This window comes from Aulonocara stuartgranti, assembly GCF_965226115.1.
Source record: "Aulonocara stuartgranti genome assembly, chromosome: 23".
Taxonomy (NCBI): domain Eukaryota; kingdom Metazoa; phylum Chordata; class Actinopteri; order Cichliformes; family Cichlidae; genus Aulonocara; species Aulonocara stuartgranti.
The window spans coordinates 51,070,867-51,091,500 of NC_138958.1; the positions used below are offsets into that span (position 1 = coordinate 51,070,867).

Sequence of the window (20,634 nt, forward strand, 5' to 3'; positions counted from 1 at the left end):
AGTACTCTTCGGGACCGCAGTCGGCAGCCAATAAGAGTTCAAACTGGTTGCACATGGGTGTCAGGTTGACACTGCGCCCGCTGCAAACTACAAGGTTAACAAGTTCGTCTCGACTGAGGCCAGACGGACTAGCCACAGAGATTTTGTACATTTACAGAATAAATAAGTTTGTGTATTTCCTAAATATTTTGTTGTTGTTGTTTTTTTGTTTTGCACAAAAGCGAAATGCAATGAGGAGCGTTGTCATGAAGCTTTTCCTGAAGCTGCCTCCACTGAGTGAGCAGCGGCGCCCTCTGCAGTTTGTGTGTGGAAGTGCAAAAGCTTACAGCACCTGGTATTCCCAGGCGGTCTCCCATCCAAGTACTGACCAGGCCCGACCCTGCTTAGCTTCCGAGATCAGACGAGATCGGGCGTGTTCAGGGTGGTATGGCCGTAAGCGAGAGAAGCCGGCTATAAAAGACCTTTTATACTTGGCAAATGTCACGCACTTTAAAATATAGTATTGTGCTAAGCTTCACATGTTACAGGGAAAACATGCAAACCTTTTTTGCGAACTGCAGCTTCAACGCTGAGCTGCAAAAATGCTTTTCCCGCGGTAACGTCACCATAATAACGCCATAAATCCTGCCATTAATGACACCCTGCATCAGCATGCTGTGGACATTATTCCTGACATTATGTTTGCAGTATGCTTCTGAACCACAAACAGGGAAGTGCTCACGTTTCTTAGAACAGGTGGGCTGATGATGTAGATATTGATGCAAATGATTAAGGTGGCGCTACTGAAATGTGTGAAAACTGAAGCCCCCAGATCCAAGTGTTATTTTTTCCTGCTCAGGTAGAATTTAATAACAGCGCTCTGCACTTGCCTTGATCTTTGCTCAGTCTTTAATCCTCTTTTGGTAAGAACTTTTTACATGTACATTAATTTTTTATTTTATTTACATTTTTATAGGAAACAAGCTTATTTTTCATACAACCAAGAAAGAGAGATAACTAAATTTCTGTATTAATCTTTATTAATTTATCCTTAAATAAACTTTAACATTAATTCCACCTTCAGAGCATTTCAGTGACTGAAGTCATCTTCACCACCTGCTGTTCCACAAGACTGACTCGTGCCTGAACACCTGCAGTTTAACCCACCAATCACTCATCAGTTAAGCAAAAAACATGGTGAGTGTCGTCATTGGGAAACGTTTAAATGATACATTTCTAATATTATAATTAACTTTGGCTAGAATGTTGTAGTTTTGTGACTACACCTTATATCAATATTAGTGCTAACACAGCTTTTACATATATGAAGACAATACTTAGCTGTGACTGCTAAGATTATTGATTGTGGTCTGTCATTTTCTCATGTATAGTTCAATGTATGTGAATTAAAGTTGTGAATTCCTGGTGCCTTTAGGTAAACCTCATAAACACAGCAATATAAATTCCAACACCCATGAAAGTCATTCAAAAGGCTTTTTTGTTGTTAAATGTGTTGTTAATAAATAGCTAAACTGCTACTTAACGTATGAACTGCTATACAGGTATGTTCATATATTTTTAAGATCAAAGTTCTTTCCAGCAAACACCACAATATTATAATAATATAATATTGCCATATCTTTGTGAAAGAACAAAAATGAGACTGGCTTTGATATATAACTTTTGGAAGCTGTTATATTGATGGGATCTTATCCTTTAATCATTTAAAAGGCTACATCAAAACGACTAAGAAATTATCGACTGATGTGTTTATATTAATAAAGGAAAATTGTTAGTATTGTTTTTAAATGATGACTCGAGTTTGCTAGATGCACCTCAGAGCACACCTTACTTCCGGCCACATATTGAACTATAAATAGCGATGTAAATGCGCAAATCATTTTCAAGAGCGATAGCGGGACCAAAGTGCAGATGGCATAACGGTGGGACTTCACAGACACAGGTATTCTATATACCTTTAGTCTTTACACTGACACACAAACATTAACCCGACTGGACCATCACAGTATCAGAATATGAGGTACATTCATTTTAGCGTCATAGTCACACTGTTTGGTTTAATATTGGATTTTCAAACAGAGTAATTACCGGTCCAGCAGAGAATAATGATCTGGTCCTGTTCTTCTGTGCTGTTTCATCGTTAACTGAGTTTACTTTTGGTCCTCTAAATTCTAAATCATGAAAATGTTCCTGTTTTTTCTTCTCCAGGAAACAATGAGGATCCTGTTTACCTGTTTGCTGCTTGTGCTGCTCTTTGCCACTGGACTCTCAAAACCAGCCAATCTTCAAACCAAACCAATGGTGAAGCGGCAGAATGAAACCCCTTATGAAAAGTTTAGACGACAGCATATAGATGCTAGGATGAGTGTGAAAAATGTGATGCAGAAATAAAAAGTAAACAGATCTACAATGTTGACAACAGTTGTAAGGATGCTAACACGTTCATCCTTAGTGATGACGAACAGGTCAAAGCCATTTGTAATGGTCAAGGAAGATGTGATCCCAGGAGTGGCATGACAGAGAGAACAGCCAAGTTTCGTATTGTTATATGTGAAGTAAAAAATGATGGAGCCAGGAAACCCAAATGTCAGTATAAGGGCAGGCTTCTCACTGACAGAATAGTTGTAGTCGAATGTGGAGGATTACCTGTGCACTATGATCATGACATAATGACCTTTCAACACAATAACACAACTATAGGAAAAATCCCCATGCGCTCTACTTCTGTACCCACAAATATACATGTCTGAGATAGCGTTTCCTGCATGTCTTATTTATTTATTTATTTTTTGCTTTTTGCTTTATTTACCAATTGGAACTGTAATTTTATGTTATGATTAAATGCCACTATGCACCCTTCTCATATACTCCATTAAAAACAACAACAAATGTAATTAAAAACAAACCAACAATCAAACCAAGATGCTGTCTCTGAGAATTTACTTTATATAAGAAAATGCCCCCATGTTTTTACTTTGATTTGATGGTCATTAAAAACTGAACTAAAACTAACCAAAACAAAAATATTACAGGTGACGTATATGAGAGGGGCTTTCTTGTCAGCACATCCTGAATGCATTCATTGCTTACCCACTTACAGTGTATGATAACAGCAGCCTAAAATACTAGACTTAATTGCTGTGACCCTGTTTACCACCTCTAAGTACTGGAGAGAACACAAGGTCACCAAGGGATACAACACATTTGGTATCAGGTCTACCAGTTGGTTTAAAAACTAAAGCTGGCCAATGAAAGGAGCTATTTGTGGAAAATCATTCACATACAGCACGCATATTCTCAAGAAATGAACATCTGTACATGGGCTTTTCAGTAATTTAACTTGTTGCATGCAAGTTAAATTCGGGCTTATGGCCCATCATCCACATCTGTTAATAATTTAAAAGTTCAAACGTCCTCATGCTGCACAATGGAGAATCTGGATTTTTTTCCTTTCTCTTTTTTTCATTACGGTGAGTTTCTCACATGGGGCTGAGAGTGGTAGTATCCGGTCTGGCTGGAACTGGACAAAATGCCATTCAGGATTCCTCTCCCCAGTTCTCCACCCCTGCTCGTCAAATCCATCGGTAATGATGGCCAAATGAAGCTTCCTGAAGCACTGAAAAAGGTTCTTTACTTAAAGCTTTTCAACACAGTCATGTTCGGTGACATCTGGTGGATTCATTGTGATTGCCCACTATGATAGGCTTTATAATAATTTTAAGCTTGATCCTTGTGGGGGAGGAGTCAGGCCACGGACAGGTTTTAGAAGATTTTGTGGCTTGATGTGATGAGTCTGTTCTGTTATCACTAAAAATTGTAAAATGTTGTATTACTAAAATATCCTTTCTGAGACAGTTTGTTATATGTGAGTGAAGTTGCCCCCCCACCTTCTTCAAATCCAACAAAAATGGTATCAAACATTTGTGCTGCAAAAATTTTATTTTGTGCCGCTTTCATTTTAAACATATTAATAAAAATTTCTAGAGGTCATCAGAGGTCAACCAGCCCCCCCACACACACACACATTAATGGAATCAAACAAAATTGATGTCAAAGGTTTGTGCTACGTTTGTGCTGGTTTGTGCTGCAAACATTTGTTTGCGCTGCTATCATTTAAAAAATATTGATAAAATAACGTCTTGATGCGTGCTTAATCATCCAGGTAAATAAATCCCAAAAGGTTGATTCTGTTCATCTGGACATTTTCAGTTGGAGAAGCGTTTCGTCACTCATCCAAGTGACTTCCTGCAGTTAGCTGAGACTGAAGAAGTGTGTGTTTTCCTATATTAATGGATGAAACCACAGAGGTGTTCACACCAAGCAGGTTTCCTTTGTTGTCAGATATGTACACAATATGGAAATCAAGGAGCACTTCCTTCAGGTGTGTAATTTGGAGTTAGCTACTGGAGATGCTGTTGAAAAGCTAGTAATGGCTGTACTGGAAGAAAATAATCTGAAGATTGAAACATCCGGGGTCAAGGTTATGATGGGGCTGCAAACAAGAGGGGGCACTTTAAGGGACTTCAGTCAGGAAAACAACAACAACAACAAAAAAAATAATCCAAAGGCCTGTCAGGCTGTCACGGCGGGGTGCGCCGATGTGTATGGAAACAGGACCCAAAAGCAGATGAAGACGAGGAGTTGTAAGATGTAACAGAAAAGTGATCCTTTATTGAGACGACGGTAGGGGTAAACCAGGAAAACCTAAGCAAACGAAATAAAAACACTAAGAAACAAAATACTATGAGGTACTAAGACCAAAAACTATAACTATGACTGTGGTGGAAATAAACAGGCGAAGATGAAGATAATGACTGTAACTGTGGTGAGATAAACAGACTACCCAACCATGACATGCAGAAAACAGAAGGCTTAAATACACACATGAGGTGATCAGGGGAAGTGGAGACACATGAGGAAACAGCTGACTGACATGAATCTAATGACAGGACCAGGAGGAGTGAAACTAAATACAATGAACAAAGAACACATGACACTGTCAGAATAAAACAGGAAACACTAAAACTAGACATGACAACACAAACTTAACATACCTAATACGTGATGAATAATGCAAGAACTCAAACATAGAAAACCAAGGGAACAATAAACAATAACTGCCCAAACTAAAGCTAGATAGGAAATGACACAAAAACTAATCACATATCAAAATGAGAAAAATACAAAAATGACCTCAGAGCGCTGGGTCAAAGACCCAGCCTGTGACACATTGCACTCTCTACCAAAACCAGATTAAGGCAAAATCAAACATGTTTTGTCAGCTTTTTCAACCTAACTGAAAAGCTTTACACTTTTGTGGCCAACTTGTCTAAACAACACTCTGCATTTATTAAAATGCAGGAGAAGTTGTTACCTGAGCAGCGCCCACTGGAGCTGCAGAAGCTGTCAGAAGCTGTCAGAGACTAAGTGGGCCCACAGAGAAGCTGCCCCCAAGACAATGTGGAAGATCCTCCTGTACTGCATCGTGAAGCTTGGAAGCAAATTGATAATTATGCTTCCATGAACATGAAAGTTGACTGCAGAAGAATTTGTATAAATCACACGGAATATAGTAGAATAAACTTTTAATCTAGCAATCTTTCTTTCTTTCTTGGTTTACAGATCTTAATTTTTTTTCTGGAAGAAAAAACCCACCTGAAATTCAATTGTGTCTTAAGATCAGTTTTATTTCTATTTAGAGATATGAGCACATCTAAGTTACAACCCAACTGTGCTACCAACACAGAGTTGCTAAGACTGTTGTTAATTCTCTCTCTTCATATTAGAGAAGATTTAAAGTTTTATCTGGCTGAGTTAAAGATTGAGTTTCATTGTTAAGTGAGTGTCAAGATTTCACTCCTAATGTGAATGTGTGAAAACTCAAAATCAAACAGCTAATTAGTGTCTGAGCGGTGCCATCAGTGTAAGATTTAATTGTTTATTTTTGTGTTTGAGCTATATTACATAAGAACACAAAAGTGGGAGCAGTTTACTGCAGACACAGGTTACTGCCTGCAGTAAATTTCATTTTGTGTCTGATCTTTTCCTGACTCGTGATTAAAAATTACGTTTAAACATTATATTCACTAGCTGGGACCACATCCTCAGTTACAATGTACGATGATGGTTTAAGGAGCATATATTGACTGAAGAGTGAAAGGGGCGTGGATGAGGTGTGGTCCTGTTCCTGAAATTTAGACAAAAACTCCACTTGTTGGATCATTCCTCTGATTGCTCATTCAGTTTGGGTGTGTTCAGAAGCTCCAGCTGCAGCCACAGGCCTCCCTCTGCACGCAGGACAAGTTGGGGAAGACGGCGAACTCCAGCTGAGCTGCTCCTGACTTCAGGGTTCACCCCTGGAGTCATTCGAAACCTGAGCAGGGTCAGGGCCACTACAACTTGAAGCTCTGTCATGGCAAATTTCTGACCAATGCAGTTCCTGTAAAGAGATTGTTGATCTGCAGACAGCTGTTGTCACTAACGGCGCACTCGCTTACGTCACTGTTGTGAGACATTCTCGCAAAAAAAAATCACGGTTTTAGTAACGCAGTAACGCAGCGTTCCTACGGGAAAGTAACGGTAATCTAATTACCGTTTTTGCAATAGTAATCCCTTACTTTACTCGTTACTTGAAAAAAGTAATCAGATTACAGTGACGCGTTACTGCCCATCTCTGCTAGTCAGTACTCACATTCTACCTGGATCATCCTGCATTCACCACCCGCCTGCCCACCCTGCTATGGCTGCCACCTTGTGGACACCAGCATGCAGCCCTTTCCTCTGGAAACTATCCCTCACACTCCAAGCGAGCATATCATTTATGACTGCTAAAACTGCGCTATGTGGAAGATTGAACACAAGACAGAATTAAACTCAGTGGATACATCCTCTGTAATTTGGAAAAACTTTTTGACAAAAAACTTTTTGATAGTGTGCCCAAAAATTAAAAAGAAAACAAAATGATATTTTCTGTAAATTAATGAAAACTTTACATTTTGAACTGCTAGAAATTTTTCTACAATTTTATAAATTTAATAAGTTGTTTTACTTGTCCAGCCTACTACTAATCAACCTTGATGACTTATTAAGAATCTAAAACTAATTGTAAAGCGAATTTTCCTCATGGCAGCACCACTTTTACCAACAACCCATCAAAATGGATCAAATGCTTGCTCGTCTAAATGATCACTGAAACCAAAAATAGTTTTGTGCATGAGTGTATGTGTGACTGTATGTGTGAATCTTACATGCATGATTTTAGACGAGGAGTTAAATATGGTAATGTAGCTCTTTAAAATATCAAAATGAAAAGCTGGAGTCAGCAGTCGTCTTTTACGAAACCACACCTGGCCATTTCTGATCAGCACACTGTGTCCTGAGACAAAAGAGAAACAGAGTTAGTGATGCTAAAAGGAACATAAAAAACTGGAAAAAGGTGCAAGTCCTGTAAACTGTGTAAGCACAGATGACAAGAACTGAAATATTTGACCCACCTAGCCAAGGCTGTAGGTGGTGATAAATGAGACTCTTTTTCATTGTCATGCTGGCTAAAGGAAGTAATTGATGGATGATGTAAGAGAAGAATAAAAACTGTGGTTTAATTACTTGACTGTTGGTGTTTTACCCTACCAGGTGCCATTAACAGAGGTTTGACGTAGTCAGGGTGAAAGAGTCTGATCAGGTGATAGAAAGGACCAAGGAACCAGCAGCAGGAGTGTTTGTACGTCTTCACCAGATCATCTATCTGCTGGAGACCTTCTTCTGTGCTCTGCATCTTTAATGTTTTTTCACAAAACAAGACAGAATTTTGCACCGATTATAGTAATCAAAGAGCAAATGTTAAGTCCATCCTGTTTAACTGTGAAAGCTCTTGTTACATCCTATGATATAGAGATCATAAATACATAAATATAAAACTAGATGGTGCCTGTGTATCGTACCTGCCCCAGATGGCCCAACAGCCATGAGTTTGCTGGTGGTTTGCTGAAGCATGACAGCCTGTGAGAGTACCAGACTTTCCTCACAGTCAAAACTGCAACCGCAGCAACCAGTCCAGTACTGAATATGTACATTAGTGAACAGAGACATGTCCAGCTGAGGACCGGAGAGAGGACACTGTGCAGGAGAGCCATCGCTGAGAGAGAAATTAATATTCAGAAGTCCTCTGATCCTGCTATGTGGTTGAGGAAACTGCTCCAACCCTCAATTCTGATTCGACAAGGGGAAAAACAAATTACCGACAGTTTTCAAAAAGAGGCAGTCTCCCTGTCAAATATTAGTCAAGGCTGACACTGCTTAGGTTCCTGATATCAGATATATATGGAATCAAAAACATTCCCGTCATCTGTTGTGTTTATCTTCAGAGAAGCATAACAAGTCTGATTATAGTGATACAGTGAGTTAGCAATCTACTTAGAGAAAACATAGTAACAGCATACTTTTTATGGAATGGTGGTACAGTAAAAGGTAACTGCACAGTTACAGTTTTGCATGTGATTCTTGTTACAACCATACAGAGGAAGTTCCATTTTCAATTGAGTTTTATTTATATAGCGCCAAATCACAACAACAGCCGCCTCAAGGCACTTTATATTGTAAGGTGGACCCCACAATAAAGCATCAGAGAAAACCCCATCATATGACAGTGTGGAGGAAAAACTCCTCATCTGCACATTTAAATACAACTTCTGGAGGCTTATTTCAATAAATTATTACATATAATATTGACATAATATTCCCGTAAATGATTATAATGTGTTAAGCAAGCTCTAACATTTAAACATAGTATCAGACTAACTTAACAGTTCATCTGCATATTTTGGAGACTTACTACAGATTTTTTTTTCTGTGTAAAACAAGCAGAGGTAGATGGAGCAGCTACAAAGTTTGCTTTTTCTTCAAGTCGGAGTTTGTTGATCAGGTGGTTTGATGAAGGACTTCCGTTCACTTTTCCCGGTAAAAGTCTTAATGTTGATTAAAGAAACAGAGTTGCTGTTTTGGACTTACCTGTTAGTGTTTCAGAAACAAATTGTGCCGGTTTGAACATTCAAAGGTATCTGGGACATAATGTCTGCTCTGTTTAATATCTGGACCAAAGAAAGTTAATAATAAAAACCGGGACATCCTGAGCCAGCTTGCGTAAGAGTTTACTTTTAGCCTAGTGGCTAAGCCAATCAAAACAACTGTGGTAGCTTTGATTTGTCAATCCAACCTGCTCAAGAAAACTACTTTAAAACACATATCCAAAAAACACACCAACACTCAAAACGCTCTCTGAAATACCAAGGCTTTAAATGTCATCAATGATGTCACTCGTTCTTAAGAAAGCAAGTCTCGATATGGTATCATAAATATATCATAAATTTTGTATGATATCTATATCTGTACATGCAGCTAATCGAGGCTTAACAAAGTAAACAAATCAAATATTTTCTTGCATCTAAAGAAGCTACTGTAGTCTTATAACACAGGACAACAAAGATTTTGCTACTTGGAATAAAACATGCTCTTTACATAAAATACAGTGCGCTGATTCTAAATCAGAAGTCAAAATTCATCTAGATGTTAAGTTATAGGCCAAGTACAGTTTGGCGACTACGTTGTAAATGGGCCCAGGTAGTGATGTATGGCAACATTATATTTGATGCACCATTACCTGCATCATGGCTTCCAGCGCCTGGTTTATAACACATGATGACAGCAGCATGTTCCTGCAGCGTCTGGGCACATCTGAGCAGCTCAGTGAGCTGATGTCAGTAGTTGCTAAGCCTTTATATAATGCAAGATGAGTCAAGTACTGTTTTCTTATTTTGCTAGTAAGTCTATGAGTCTGTTTTCTTCTAAAGATGACTGGGCGGAGCTGCATTAACCATCCAGACAATTTTTGCTATAATTGTGGTAAATACACCTCATGCGATCAGTACGAAAACCTGATGAAGATAGTGACAGTTGCTTACAAGTATTATTTCGGGTGTAAAGTTAGGGATTAAGACAAAAGCTGGGCACCTCACAGCTGCTGCACTGTGTGCTACTCTGGCCTCACACTGTGGCTCAATGGCAAGAGAAAGGCAATGCCGTTTGCTGCGTCTATGGAACAGTCGTGATGATAGCAATCATTATAAAGTGACACAATGATGAAAATGAAAATCTTTGCTGTGGTAATGGATCGTAGTGGAAATGGTTTCCAGTATCTGAAGGATAGGTTTGGAAAGATCAAAACGGATGGCAAGCTAAAAGCAGGAATTTTTGCTAGTCTTGAAATCTGCAAAATAATGCGTGATGACACATTCAGATCCAAAGTGTACACGCTTGAACTCGCGGCTTGGGATTCACTTGTGCTAGTTGTGCAAAACTTTCTTGAAAGCCATCGGGTTGGAAACTGCGCTGAACTTGTTAGCTGCATATCAGCAACTCAGCTGCTGAATGTCACTCAAAATGCATTTCTTGCGTTGTCATCTGGATTTTTTCCCTTCAAATTTGGGTCATGTGAGTGATGAATACAGAGAACGATTCAACCAGGTTATTGCCACCATGGAGACAACCCAACATAATGGGTGACTACTGCTGGTTTCTGCAGAGGTCAACAGCAAAAACTCACAAGTGCCTAAAGCAGTTTTTCAACAGTCTATGTGCGTTGCATAACCACTCGAGTGAACTTGTTCACACGTTTGTTAATGTGGACAAGTTTTTGTAATCTCTCACAGTTTTGAAGCAAAATTTAGTTATGTACAGTGGCTGTATAATGAATATGAAATTACTTTCTCGTATCGGTATAAATAGCCAATGATACCGTGTAAAACTTCAGAACCTGATGTCCTAGGCAAAATCCGACTATAGATCTGGACTCAGCACACTTGAGTATAAGACACATGAAATACCGCAAGTAGCAGACAATTTTTTTTCTGTGATCCTGTGTCATTTGTTAAAGGAACAGTAGTCTATTACATAATAAGTCTGTATTATTGGCTGAATGTCTAGCTTTGATGAAACCTGTTTGGTTGGGATGTATTTTAATGAAGTGACTTTTTCTACTTTTGTTTTTCTGCTCTGATGGAAAGAACTTTGCAAATGATTTTAACACTCATTTTAATTATTAATGACTGGGCAGTAGTTGTATGAAATATAAGGTGTTTGTCTGGTTTAAGAAAGAGACTAATGATGGCACAGTATATGTTTGAGCATAGTGTGTGGTCATTCTGAATTTGAGTTACCATTTTTTTTTAAAGTGGGTGCTAGCATAGGCCAATATTTGTAAAACTCTGTTGGAAAACCATGTGGACCTCGTCTTTATTGTTTTGGAAGATGCAGTAGAACTCCATAGGATTCAGACTTTAAAAGAGATTAGTCCAGAGCAGCAGCCTATTCATCCTTTATTTCTAATAGATATAAATTCTGCAATGGCAAAATCAGATGAATTCATGCATGAGGACAAGCAAAGCAAGAACTGTGTTGATCACATAATCAGGGTGATAAATTATGACAATGGAAAACCTGTACACCTTTTAAACTCGAAAGACTCATAATGAATCAAGTGATAATTATGTGGCTCATTATGTTTTCATGAAGTTATTCTGGAAATAGCAACACAGAATTTGAATAAATCCAATGGAATATAGCAGACGAAACTTTCTCAAGTTTTCAGGAAGAATAAGTATTTGCATTTTACACTTTATAAAACTGGAATTGGGAGCACTGAAGACTATCTGTGCACATTTGCCCCATAAAGAGAAAGCTTTTCCTTTTTCCTTAAAGCACAATAACAAAATTCAAACAAAATTCTTTCACAGGTCTGCTGTAGTTTTAATGTCAATGTCAAGTCTCACTTTCTAGCTGCTGATCTTTTCCTAACACTTTATTAAAAATTAAGTTCAAGTATTATCTTATGGATCATTCCGCTGACTGTTTGTTCAGTCTGTGTTCAGAGGCTCCAGCTGCAGCCACAGGCCTCCCTCTGCACGCAGGACGATTTGGGGAAGACGGCGAACTCTGCTGCTCCCGAGTTCAGGGTTCACCCCTGGGGTCAGTCGAAACCTGAGAAGGGTCAGGGCCACTACAACTTGAAGCTCTGTCATGGCGAATTTCTGACCAATGCAGTTCCTGTAAAGAGATACTTGTTATATTTTAACCAGTCCATTTCCTAGTTGTACTATTTAGATTAAGGCTAAAACTGAACCTGGGGCCTGAGGAGAAGGGGATGAAGGCATGAGAAGCTTGGTTCATTTTGTTGCCTGGGTCAAATCAATGGGGATCAAACTCCTGGTCAGAGAGCAAATGGGAAAGGTTAAACACACAATAGATTTGTCGAAGAAATGCAGACTATGTCACCAAGTACTTACATGTGGGTTTGTCCAAACAATAGGGTTGTGGTGTGTTCCATAAATGCTGACCAGGCAGACTGTACCTGTTTCACAAGAAGTTTCCCTTTACAGCATCAATCTTTATTGGTCACCAACTGTTGGTGTGATCCTTTAACATACAGTCTCACAAATTAAGCATTTAATAAAGTTTAGTATGATTCATGACGAGACACAGCTCTTTAACCTCTAAAATCCATTTAGAAACCTTGAAAGAGAGCTTTGACTCTGACCCGCTGGGACTGTTCGATTTCCTGGCAGCACCATGTCCTGAGAGTAACTCCGTGTTACAGCCTGCACAGGAGAGTGGAGTCTGAGGCTCTCTTTGATGCACATGGTGGTGAAGGGAAGGTTGGACAGGTCCTCCCTGAAAATTAAGTCATGTCAGTGCACTGAGATAATATTCATATGTAAACATTTGAAACTGCAAATAATGTTGTTGCCATTTGTATTTTCTGACCACTGGATTTCATCTCATCCCTCCAACAGGTCCATCACTTCCTGTCTGCATTTTTCCTGATAGTGTTCATGGCGTGCTAAATTATACAGCGTCCAGCAGATGGCACTGGCTGTTGTGTCATGACCTGCAGAAGAAGAAGGAAGATTTGCAAACTGTTAAAACATTTGAAGGACAACAAACTATGCGCTCTAAAGACACATACTCATCCTAGTGCCGTTAACATTATAGTTTGTCATTTTTACATCTGACCACAAAAGTTGGTGTCAGAGTAGCGTCTCACGGGCGTGGATTTGGTTTTGGCATTGGTGGGGACGGATGATTCAACCACCGAACCCTGCCCTGTTTCTTTCTTTTCACCCTTTTTGTCTTTGGTTCTTGATAAAAAAGGAGAAATATACTTGCCTACTTATGCTATTCTACCTGCTTTTAAACCATTTAAAATCACAATTCATAGTTTTATATGTGAATTATATAATGTTAAATTACTATTAAACAAATGACTGACTAAGTATTTTATACTTTAGTTTACTTCAGCCATAATCCATATAAATCAGGTATCATACAAAAATAAAAATAGAGTCATGACAATAAAAGAATATGACTTTAAGGACTTAGCAACATTACTTCAGTTATAGTACACCAACATCTCTGATACATCAGCACTAAGGGAACACTGAATGACCTGCTGGTTTTTGTCCATAAAACTACTCGTCTAAGATTACCACAAAGTAAAAGATCTCTCAGCAAAATTATGCAACATTTTAGGCACTATTGCCCCGATCAAATCAGTGAGCTGAGATTTTTTATTCTAAACATGAACTACTGTTACAGCAACAGACATGGACTACTGGTGTCCCACACAACAACTCAATGTCCACTATGTGAAGCAGCCACACACAGGCCTGCTCCTCTCGTTAACTGAGATAAACTGCTGGCATGTTTGTTTTACATCTATACTGTCCAGTCTCTCCTGGTGGACACACAGCAGCATTGTTTAATCTCATTTGAGTCATTGTTGACCTTACCCATGTTTTTAGTCTTCTGAGAGCACTGAAGCTTCTTTTAGCCTCAGTACCTGCGTTTTATCCTCAGATTAAAAGTATTATTCTATGCTTGATGTGCCTCACCTTTGGCCCTGGCTCCTCCCCTCTGACTGCACTAGGACATATTGCCACCTGATAAAATAACACATTGATTTGTGCCATATAAAAAGTGAGACGTGTCAATTCAGATTCTTTGTCAGATATACACTAATGAATCAATTTACAGCAGCAGCCTAACAGTTGTCATGATAATAAATACTAGTTAATCTATAGCACCAAATCATCAGTCAGTCACCTGTGACCTCGCCTCTCCACCTGTCTGAGCTACAACATGGCAGAGCTGCCTCTGTCACCTGATCAATAACAGTGAGACATTCCACATACATGCAGTCACACATGTGCTTCAAATACAGTCATGAACCAACAAGTCATCATTCCACCTGTGATCTTGTGTCACCATTACTCTCTGAGCTTTGTGTTGGTTGGAATATTTGCAAAATCATGACTACCTCATGATATTTTGTCTCAAAAATGAACCCTATGAATACGTCAGTGCCATTAAGATGAAATTCTTGTGTCACCAACATTTAACGTTAGACATATAATTCTAACAGCCTCTGTAAACTAATATCCTGGCTGCTCGAGGCTGCCGTTTTCTCTGACACTTTCAATCAAAATTAGAAATGTTGCTCTGAGACTGAGAGAACTGATAGTGCTGCCTGTTGTGCAGTTAGTTTCCAAAACACGTTCATGGTTGCATACAATTTTAGACTGATGTGGGCCAAAGCCTAGCATAGCCTGTAACGTTATTATGATGGACACATTTTATGAGTGAACTTGACTTTAAGTGAGTTACAGGTTTCTTTGAAAAATACTTTCTTATATCCAGGTTCTTCCTCTTTGCTGCCGTCCTCCTCTCCTCCTCGCAGCGCAGGTTTGCCGCTGCTAAAACTAAACAGAGCTCCCTTAAAGGCACAGCCAATCACATTGGCCATATTTGTCACATGACGTAGGACTTCAGTAGAGCAGCGGTCCCCAACCTTTTTTGCGCCACGGACCGGTTTATGCCCGACATTATTTTCACGGACTGGCCTTTAAGGTGTTGCGGATAAATACAACAAAATAAAACTAGTACCGGTACCGAAAAAAAAGAAGATTTATTCATAACACACTGAAAAGACCCAGGAAAACCGAGTTAACGATAACAAAATTTCACACCTGAGCCTCAACTCTCGCGGCCCGGTACCAAACGCCCGGGGGTTGGGGACCGCTGCGGTAGAGGACGTAATTTAACTCTTTCTGCACCGCTAGGTGAATGAGACGTTGACAGATCTTTTTTTTTCTTCTTTCTATCGGGTTTGTTTTTCTTTACTCGAAGAGATCAAATTATTGGTGGGGACAATTCAATAATTGCTGGATATTGGTGGGGACATGTCCCTCCGTCCATGCCAAATCTACGCCCTTGTAGCGTCTCACCTGCAAACATGAAGGTGTTGGCTTCAGCTTGTATCTCCTCATCTGTTAGGCCTTGTCCATCTTCGTCCTTCAACACACACATCAGTAACACTGATAAAGTCCCAAAAATGCAATACATTTTTAGATGTTCTCCTTCCCTTCACTTTTTAAATCCACCTTTAACTATTTACTCACTCTGAGACCAACTTCAATTTAGCCCCTACACCATTTTGCTAAGGTTGCACGTATGTTTGACATGAACTGCTCCAGTGCCTGTGGACTTTACTTGGAGTGGGATATAAAGCTGTGTCTGTGAAGGTTCTCAGTCATCCAGGTCATCGTAGTCAAAGGAGCTTGGAAGGAAAAGCGTCTGGACTTCTTTAAGTTGCTTGAAGACGTTTCACCTCTCATCCGAGAAGTTTCTTCAGTTCTAAGGTCAAATGGTGGAGAGTCCCAGATATAAACCTAGTGGGAGTTTCCCCCCACAGAGGGACAAAAGGACCCCCTGATGATCCTCTAATCGCCTGAGCCAAGGTGTGAAACTGGGTGTGGGTCCCAATCAGCCAGAGTTTTGGGTGAGTTCATTGTGAAACCTGGCCCCACCTTATCATGTGATTTCCTGAGGTCAGATGGCCCAGGATGTGAGTGGGCGTTAAGGCGTCTGGGAAGGGATCTCAAAACTGGATTATAGATGGCAGAGAGTTGGTGTCGTAAACCCCGCCTCTGTTCAAAGATGGTCGCTCACAGTGGACATAGATGGCTTCTTTCACTCCTCTTTCAAACCATCTGTCCTCTCTGTCCAAAATGTGAACGTTGGCATCCTTGAAAGAGTGACCTTTGACCTGTAGATGCAGATGGACTGCTGAGTCTTGTCCTGTGGAGGTGGCTCTTCTGTGTTGTGCCATGCGCTTGTGAAGTGGCTGTTTGGTCTCTCCGATGTAGAGGTCTGGGCATTCCTCGCTGCACTGTACAGCATACACCACATTGTTAAGTCTGTGTTTTGGCGTTTTGTCTTTCGGGTGAACCAGTTTTTGTCTGAGCGTGTTGCTGGGTCTGATATAAAGCTGTGTAATGCTAAATAGGCACTAATACAGGCTTATTCAATGCACTGTGAAAGTGGATGTCCTATGTCTTATATAAGCAAAACTAAACACAGATCAGTTCCATGTGATCATTTCAGAACTGATCAAATTAATGGCTCTGGAAGTGGATTATCATCCCTTCTTGTTTGTTTATTTTATTACTACTACTATGATGCTCCTCCGAGTCCCTCTGTCCTACCCTTGTCAGCAGCAGAATGTCCACAAAGTCTTTCCTCCTCTGTGATGTCGGGGCAACTTCACATTGTGTCACTATCTCCCTCTGTGCTTTCAGAAGGGCACGTCGCTTCTGAACCACATCCCTGCTGAATCTGCAAACCAGAATACAGCAGACTAAAATTAATGATCCCTGCAGCTTCCTACATAACTTGTATAACTTGGCTACACAAATATCAGAAGGTCAGAACATTACCTGTGTACAATATTTAAGGTTTGTTTGAACAGTTTCCCCTGCTGAGTCTTCCAGTAAATCCAGTCCCAATGATGTAAAATGTTGTGGTGCCGCTGTCCTACCAGGTCACAGAGCTGCACTATGGCTGACACGTACTCACTGGAAGACCTGGAGGGACAATTTTCTTAGAAACACCATCATAACAAAAATGGGAGATATCAGTTGAAGTAAGTGGCTGTTCTCACTCCTGACAGTTGCTGTTGTAGCTGAAGGCACATTTCAGTAAACTGTCCAGAGTCATCAGACTGACGTGGTCAAACATTTCCAGATTAGTTTTGCCTTCTGCTACAAGTCGGCACCACTTGTCCTGAAAACAGAAACAAGAAGGGAGGAATGGGACAAAGATGTGAGAATCTGCATGGAAACAAAATCATATTTGGGGCGTCATTCATGCTGTCCTCAACTTCAAGCAGCTGAACTCTGGCTTAGACTCAGATGGAGATGTGGGAGGAGAAAGCAGTGGAGAAGGCAGATTAGAGGAGGAGGAGAAAGGGATGATAAAAATATAATTCTACAAATCTTACAGGCACATTTAGTTTAAAAGAGCTTTTTTTGGCATAATTGAAAACTAATTCATAATTGACATTTAGCAGTAGTTTGTAAGCTATATTTGGGTGTTTAGAATGTTTATCAGATTCTTCCTTTATTTCAGAATTCTCAGGAATCTGGAATATTGTAACAGACTTCTATTGATGTTTTAAAATAGATTTTCTCCTTCGCACTGTCATAAAATGCTTGCTCACAGGAAGTTGGTTGATTGTTGGAGTTTTCTTCAATTCCGTATGTCACGGCTGGGTGCGAGTCAGTTGTTTTCTCTCTTCCTTCTAGCATCTTAAAGTCAAGCCATGCTGGTACTATCCTACTCCTTTGGGGTGGAGTTCCATGGTTTCCCACCGCACCTGTTGACCATCTGACTCATCTAAAGGTTATGCGCTATAGTCTGTCAGTATGCTAGTGAATACTTGCATTCTACCTGGATCATCCTGCATTAACCACCTGCTTGCTCACCCTGCCATGGCTGCCACCTTGTGGACACAACCAGCATGCAAACGCTTCCTCTGTAAAACCCTCCCTCATACTCCAAGTGAGCAGTACATTCACTATTGGCAAAACTACGCTATCTGAAAACTCAAACACTGGGCAGAAATAAACTCATCCTCCAAACCTGGAAGAAACTCCTGTGTTGTTTTCCCAGACTCACCTCTACTTTTTCTCCTGGTGTGAAAAACTCTATAAAATCTTTATCCGCTTCTTTGTTGGCCTGTATTTGGATATTGTACTTTTGCTTAAACAGCCCTCACAGCCTTGACACTGCAAGATGTTTATGTTACAGCAGGGTTTTATAGGCTTTCTTATTGACGAAGACCTGTCCACATTTCCTTTCACAATACCACTAAAGCAATTACAAAAAGGATAAACAAGTTCCTGTTTTTACACAATCTGCTATTAAAAAAAAAAATTAAAACAATCCACATTGGGGGAAAAAAAAATGATACAACAGCCCATGCATCTCTGACTTACAACATCAAGTGCCTTGATAAAGCTGCTGTTTTTGTTGAATGACACTAGAAATCAACCTAGATGACTTATTTAGAACCTACAGAGAAAACTAAAAAGCTAATTTTCCTCATGGTTGTACCACTTTTACCAAAAAGCAACAAATCAAACTGGATCAAATGCTTGTCTAAATGGTTAATTGAAACAAAAATCGTCATGGAAGCAGTTCTGTGCATGGCTGTGTGAATCTTACATGCATGATTTTAGACGAGGAGTTAAATATGGTAATGTAGCTCTTCAAAATATCAAAATGAAAAGCTGGAGTCAGCAGTCGTCTTTTGCGAGACCACACCTCGCCATTACTGATCAGCACACTGCGTCCTGAGACAAAAGAGAAACAGAGTTAGTGATGCTAAAAGGAACATCCTGTAAACTATGTAACCACAGATGAGAAAAACAGAAATATTTGACTCACCCAGCCAAGGCTGTAGGTGGTTATAAATGAGCCCATTTTTCACCGTCATGCTGGCTGAAGGAAGTAGATGATGGATGATGTAAGAGAAGAACAAAAACTCTTGAAATGTGGTCTGTTTGTGTTTTACCCTACCAGGTGCCATTAACAGAGGTTTGATATAGTCAGGGTGGAAGAGTCTGACCAGGTGAGAGAAAGGACCAAGGACCCAGGAGCAGGAGTGTTTGTATGTCTTCACCATGTCATCCATCAGCTGGAAACCTTCTTCTCTGCCCCGTATCTATCATGTTTTATCACAAAACAAGATCTTAAGATCAGTAATCAAAGAGAAAATCTATTGTGTCGCAACAGAAAGTACATGAACCCTACAGCTTTTATGATGTAGAGATACGTAAATATAAAACTAGAACATGCCTGTGTATCGTACCTGCCCCAGATGGCCCAACAGCCATGAGTTTGCCGGTGGTTTGCTGAAGCATGACAGCCTGTGAGAGTACCAGACTTTCCTCACAGTCAAAACTGCAACCGCAGCAACCAGTCCAGTACTGAATATGTACATTAGTGAACAGAGACATGTCCAGCTGAGGACCGGAGAGAGGACACTGTGCAGGAGAGCCATCGCTGAGAGAGAAATTAATATTCAGAAGTCCTCTGATCCTGCTATGTGGTTGAGGAAACTGCTCCAACCCTCAATTCTGATTCGACAAGGGGAAAAACAAATTACCGACAGTTTTCAAAAAGAGGCAGTCTCCCTGTCAAATATTGGTCAGGCCTGATATTGATCATATATGGAATGCAAAACATGCCAGTCTGATTATAGTGATACAGTGTGTTAGTAATGCACTTATAATAAACACAGTAATGTATCAGTTAAACTAGATAATTTTATATAGAATAATGTTAAAGTAAAAGGTAACTGCACAGTTACAGTTTTGAATGTGATTGTTGTTACAACCATACAGAAGAAGGAGGGAGAAAAAGGAAAAGTACAGCTGTCATCGAGCAAAAACGGGAGCTGGAAGCATGTAATAATAATAATAATAATAATAACCACTGCAGCCAAGAAGAGAGCCTGACGAGCCCAGTTGTAAGTAAGCTATTAAGACTCGACTGTACACCGTGTTCGTGTTTTCCTCCAAAAACAATAAGTTCCATTGGAGCAGCCTTTCAACGCCTCTCTCTGTCTCTTGCTAGCAAAGTTGACCCACACAACAAAGTAAAGCCAGTTTTCGGCTATGAGCCCGACACGAACCCGACGTATTAGCCAGAGGTCCCTTTACTACGGTTCGGAGCCGCGGACCTTCAGTGACAGTAATAAATCACAGCCATAGTACATTCACGTAGTTGTAAACAGCATGATAATATATTAAGTAATCCAAAGTATTCAGGATACGTTACTGTCATTGAGTAACGTAACAGAATACGTTACAGAATACATTTTGGGGCATGTATTCTGTATTCTGTAATGGAATACATTTTAAAAGTAACCTTCCCAACACTGGTAGTAACAGGTAAGTTTTTTTTTTTTTTATTTGAATATATATATATATGAGTGTTTGTGTATTGATACAAAAACAATAGACATATGAATTCGATTGTGTAATTTAAGTGATCTAGGTAGCTCTGTTTTGGAAGTTCAGTTAACGCTAGAAATGTGTTTTGGAGTTTGTACGTGTTTCGTCTCTAGGGGCCCCCATAAATATTTATATATAAATATATATATAAAGAAAACCACGTTTTTTACATTACTAATTCCTTTTGTGAATAATTTTATATTGTTGTTGATAATTAATTAATTAATTA

General features: G+C 39.7%; 1 long non-coding RNA gene and 1 pseudogene across 2 annotated transcripts; one reads left to right on the plus strand and one right to left on the minus strand.

The window, feature by feature from the left end:
- The first annotated feature begins 833 nt into the window (after positions 1-833).
- LOC309699843 lies at positions 834-2,752 on the plus strand. The gene is made up of 3 exons (XR_014274506.1): positions 834-902; positions 1,064-1,176; positions 2,209-2,752. It is a non-coding gene; the product is annotated as an uncharacterized lncRNA (long non-coding RNA).
- Positions 2,753-11,733: 8,981 nt separating this feature from the next.
- LOC309701373 (cytochrome P450 4F3-like) lies at positions 11,734-19,470 on the minus strand (annotated as a pseudogene). Its single transcript, XR_014280824.1, has 13 exons — positions 19,259-19,470; positions 18,967-19,111; positions 18,835-18,888; positions 18,613-18,740; positions 17,048-17,169; positions 16,824-16,970; positions 16,593-16,722; positions 15,333-15,399; positions 12,814-12,937; positions 12,587-12,720; positions 12,336-12,400; positions 12,173-12,255; positions 11,734-12,096 (listed from the first exon to the last, which is right to left on the minus strand). The product of XR_014280824.1 is annotated as a cytochrome P450 4F3-like (transcript).
- Positions 19,471-20,634: the final 1,164 nt, after the last annotated feature.